This window comes from Alexandromys fortis, unplaced genomic scaffold (genome assembly GCF_014885135.2).
Source record: "Alexandromys fortis isolate MF-2015 unplaced genomic scaffold, M_Fortis_MF-2015_v1.1 scaffold_179, whole genome shotgun sequence".
In the NCBI taxonomy this organism is placed as follows: Eukaryota; Metazoa; Chordata; class Mammalia; order Rodentia; family Cricetidae; genus Alexandromys; species Alexandromys fortis.
In genome coordinates this window covers 1,252,163-1,257,843 of record NW_026068062.1, presented here as the reverse complement: position 1 = coordinate 1,257,843, position 5,681 = coordinate 1,252,163, and positions in this window count along the sequence as shown.

Genomic DNA, 5,681 nt, shown 5'->3' with positions numbered 1-5,681 from the left:
ATATCATGTATTTAATAACATTTCTCAAAAACTCTGTGGCTAAAATCATTCTTTCCAGAACAGTTATGCAACTATGTAATATTAAACTTCAAGGCCTACTGCTACTCATTCAGGCTAGCAATTGGTAGCATAGTGAAAGCAAGGAGGGCCCATAGCACATATGTTCTGGGGATCATGCCCAGAATCATGCAGTGAACTGTACACAGGCCTTTGCCAAATGGGTCAGAGTCTCCATCATCTTGCCACAATGAAAGCCAATCATGCTATTCTTAGGACCTGTTCCCCAAAGAAGTCACACAGCTCCTGATGCTAGAAACCTAGCCAGTTTTCTGGAGCTAGTGAGGTCATGAACTTGAGAATTCACTATAGACAATTTTGCTAAATCAGTATGATTCCTAAGTATGTTTCCAATCATATCCTTAAACTTACAGCTATAAATAGCAATCACATATCATCAAAGAAACTCCTTTTTATCCTAAATGAATATCATCACAGAAAATGTGATGGAGAGACAAATGGACTGTGGAAAGCCCAGCCCCAGTGGATAGATCTGCATTATATTCCCTGCAATTATAGCTCAGGGGACATGGTAGAAGAGACAGAAATATTCTAACAGTAAAAGTACAACAAATAAAAAAAGAAAGAAATTTTCTGTAAAAGTCTTGCTTAGAAATGGCTGCACAAATAAGACCTGAACAACGACTCCAACAAATGCAAAAGAAAGACTCAGTTGGCCTCAACCTGAGTGGCCTTTAGACAGTTTTCTCTTGACCTCATTTTTTTTCACCTTTCCATTGATTGTGGTTTTCACATCATGCAACACATCCCAATCCCCTTCATTTCCCCATCCCTTCCTATTTGCTCTCTTTCCTTGCAAACTTCCCACCACCCAAAATAAAATAAAACCTAAAAGAAAAACAGAAAGTAAAAAAAAATAAAAGAAAAAAATCCCTGCATTGAAGCTGTAGTGTGACACAGTGAGTCATCACACAGTATATATAGACTTCAGTCCATATAGCTTTACTTGTGTTTGTTGCAATGAGTCACGGGCCCGGTACAAGGCCTCTGGCTTCTGCTATATCCTTGATACTGAGCCCTCACTGGCCCTCCTCTTGATAGCCTATTGTTGCCTTGTGCCATGGAAATCCTGCAACTTTGAATCTACAGTTTGGCCCCTTCACGTGCCTCATAGATGAGGTGGATGTTGGTGTGGGCCAACTATAGACCTAGTTCTGGGTCTGAATGGTGGTAGCTGAGTTGGTCATCCTGCCAGATTTTCCTCATCACCATCAGGGCAAGGTCTCCCCCACTGCTTTAACTAGCTTCCCAAATGTAGCAGAAAGCCAGGATCGAGTAGCTGGGCGAGTTCTCCTGCTCTCTTGGCTGGCTCACCTGCACCCATATCAAGAGTACCAACTCTACTGTTTGGCCCAGGAAAGGTGCAGGACCTACTCTCCCGAGTGTCGCAGTTGATGGGGTGCAGGGTCAGCCTTCCTGCTTTCCCACCCTCTTGTCAACCTGCCCACACCCACACCAGCAGCGTCAGTTCCACTATGTTGCCCAGGTGAGGTGCAAGGCCCACTCTCCTGAGTGCTGCAGTTGGTAGGAGGCAGGGCCACTTCTCCCTATTGCTTTCTGCCAAGAAGGGGAGAGACCAACTCTGTAGTCCTATCCTTACTGTGTTTGGTGGCAACAGGAGCCAAGGACATCAACAGAGACCGAGGCTATGGCAGGGCCATGGACCCAGACATGGTCCTTGGCAGTGGTGCAGACCTGGTCAACGCCATGGCCCTAAGTGTCAGCCCAGGTCACTCAGATGTGTATGGCCCCAGTACACTTTTATGACCCTTGCACACTATTATGGCCCTAGGTGGCATCAAAGACCCCAGATATCAGTGTGGCCCTTGGTGGAAACAAGGACCATGGACATCAAACCCCGAGTGTAGTTGGACCACGGACCCAGTTATGTTCCTTGCCAGCATCCTGGGCCAGATATCTTCATGGTCCTAGTTGGCAGTGCAGATTTCTCAAAATGGCATGGACCCAGTGACTGTATGGCCCTCAAAAGGCAACATGGCCCCAGGTAGCACCCCAGATCCTGGGCATCACATGGCCATCTATGGCAACAGGAGCCTCAGACATCAATGGGCATCAAATGCAGACTCTGACTGCAGTTGAGCCGTGGACCCAGACCCAGACATCACTATGGCCATTGGTGACAAGCAGGTTACCCATGTCATTCTGCTTGTTCTTCACTTCCCTTGACTCTTCAGATCTGCCTCTCTCCACAGCAGACATTAACCTTTCTGCTCCCCTCTCTTTCTCTTTCCCTCTCCTTCTCCCTCCACCCTGATTACTTTCCATCTCCCTCTGCAATAGATTGCCATAAAGCACTTTGCTATAAACATTAGAGATTCACATATTGCTTTGCTTTGCTGAAATGTAAATCTTCCCCCAGGTTCCCTCCAATGTTATTTCCCAGGAATTTTGCACAGGAACTTGGGTTGTTGTACTACAGGTGACATTGGTTAGGATGAGTTAGTTTAGTTGTGCAGCAATATTCAAAACTGAAAAATCTAGCAACCCAGGAATGAATTGTATAGCTATAAAAACTCAGAATTTTCACAGTTTGGTATTTGCTACAAGGTAACCACTGGAAACCCAGATACCACATGCTTATTCTCCACAACTGTTGAAAGTGCAGTAGACCTTCTCTCTTTTTTTGAAGCTATTAAAAAACTAATTCAATGCTCCTGCATATAACTTACTACCTCATACTTATCTGTATAGCCATTGCATAATAGAATTGCAGCTATAAGATTTTGGTTTTCTCCTGGGTATCATCAAGATAATTTTATGATTCTAATTTTAAAAAGTTATATTAGGTTTTATTAAAATTATATTAGGGCAAATAATGTCTGTTATATGACTACATCCAAAGTAAACTTGGTGAGGCTCTAGAAACTCCAAAGACCAAAGTACAATGGCAACTAGAATAATAAGTAATAGAAAGATGTTATAAAATTGAGACTATATATCCATTACTTTTTAAATTTTTTCATGCACAATATTTTGATCATATTTTTTCTCATCTCCAAATTCCTCCCAGATCCTCCCAAATCATCTCACACAGGTGATCTTCTTTCTCTCTCTTAAAAAAAAAGGCAACACAAAACCAAAAGCAGCAACAAACAAGGAGCACATTTTTTATTGACGAAGCACTCTTGAGAAAGACACCTGCCCTGGAGTGTGCTTGAGATCATCATTGTCATTCTGTTAAAGAAAACATATTTTTACTCTCCAGGCGGTTTCAATTGCAAATACATTCTTGGTTTAGGGTATGACTTTGTGCTGACTTTCCTTTCTCTGTACTCAGACTTTGTCTGGCTTGAACTTGGTCAAGTCTTATGTCTGTTGTCACAGTCTGTGTCTGGAAAATGATCTTTCCTTGGAGATCCTCACCATCCACTCTCACAACCTTTCTGCCTCCACTCTACATAGATCCCTGAGCCTTAGAGATAGGAGTTTATTGAGGACATCTCATTTGGAACTGGGTACTCTGAAGTATCTAATTCCCTCCATATCATCAAGTTGAAAAATCTGTGTTAATTTCATCTACTGCAAGAAAAAGTTTCTCTGATGAGAATTGAGTAATGAAATGACCTATGGATATAGCATATGTCATCAGGAGTTGTTTTATTTCTATCTTCATTCCCATAGGTACCATGAACTATCTAGTATCAGGATCTTGGCCATATCCACAGTGTTATACATGGGTTTCAGCTCATGAAATGGACCTTAAATCCAATAAAATAGTGATCAGTAATTCCCATACCATTTTGCCACCGTTGAAGTGGTAGATGTATATTGCATGTACATTTCTATTACAGATCACACACACACACACACACACACACACACACACACACACACATATATATAAAACCTGCTTTAACAATATTTAGAAAATTGGAATCTTGAAAAGTCTATTCCATTTTCTATAGTTATTTCATATTTTTTCCAAAAAAGTTATAAAAATATTAAGAATAAAGTTAATGAAATAATAGATTTGGTTTAATGGTGAAGTTATGAATATTTACAGTTATAATTAACTAATGTAGTTTATTACACAGCAAGCATGCTTTAATCATGAACTTCAATACAGTTTCTATCTAAATTGGGAAATAAACAGTAAGAAAGGAGAATATAAGCAAACTAAATATACAAATAAAAATGATATGAACATTCAAGTCAGCCCTAATGAAAACAAGAAGGACATCAGACTAGCCATGGGCATGTTGGTGATATAACCTAGACACAAAGTGGTCTTCTACTTTCAAAACACATTTAGATTTAGGGAACAAAATGTGCCAAACCTTGCTCAGATTCTGGTGTCACCCTCTGTCCTAAAGTTTCCTCAGATTAAAGACAAATCTCTGTGATTATTAACTTTAATTGTCTACTTGACACAACCCAGGATCATCAATGGAGAAAGTCTTAATAAAGAGATTGTCTATACTAAATTAATTGATGTCAGGAGTCCACGATTAGTGTGGGCAATACCATTCCATACATGGGGGTTCTGAACTGTATACGAATGAAAGAATTGATTTGAGATTAAGCTAGCAAACAAGTGAGCATTATACAACTATTTTGTTCTGCTATTGACTGTGGATATGATATAACCAGATGTTTTCTGTTTGGGTATTTCACCATAGCAATATAAATGAGATCAGAACAATCCCTGATCTCATCATACACATCTGTACTATTACACCTGGTCTTTAACCCTTTATCAAGATACTGGGCAAAAAGCTGCTACATTACTCCAACATGACTAAATTTTAAATTACATCCTGTGTGCATTCAAATAAGTTCACATTTGCAGGTTTGGGTGATTAAGACATCAGTTTTGGGGGGCTTACAGGGCAGCCCTAGCCAGAAATCCTGTCTTTTACTGCTCTAAACACACCTTTGAAAAAAAAGGCACTCAGATTTTGAATCAGTGAGAAAATCAGTTTACAGGTTTAATATTCTGAGAAACCGAAATATACATAGTCAGAACTGAGAAACCTGAAAACCTTCAAAGTCACAAAGAGTACCTCGAAGGATATTATCTGTCATTCCTTTGCATTTTATAAGAAAAATGTGCCTCTCAAAAATATTGCTTCTTCAGGAAAATATATTGAAATTGAAACATAAAAATAAAGAAGAACTCATATGAGATATTATTGCAGGAAATTTGAAATCTGCCTCCCACATAAATATCTGAGGAAACAATTGAGTTTCTTTAACAAAAGTATAAATCCTCTGAAGTTTGGATCATATAATCTCAGAGAATGTTTTGTAGCCCTTGATAAGGAAATGCACTGCTGCCGAAGAGAGTACACCAGGAAGGTGCGGATTGATACAAACACAATTTCATGAGCCCCTGTGAGTCAGCACCATAAGAGCCTAATTCTACTACTTACTATAAAATAATACAATAAGAAATAGTTAAATGAACCCATATCCTTGTTTTAAGAAAAGATTGATGTCGACTTTCTGCCTATTTCAGAATTACTTGTTAAGTCAGTAATGAAATTAGAAAAAATAATTGAGTAGCAGGCTTCTTTTCACTGTAGGCTAGTTACATATGTCTAATATAGGAAGTAGGGCTTAACTGCTGTTTGTCTTTTATG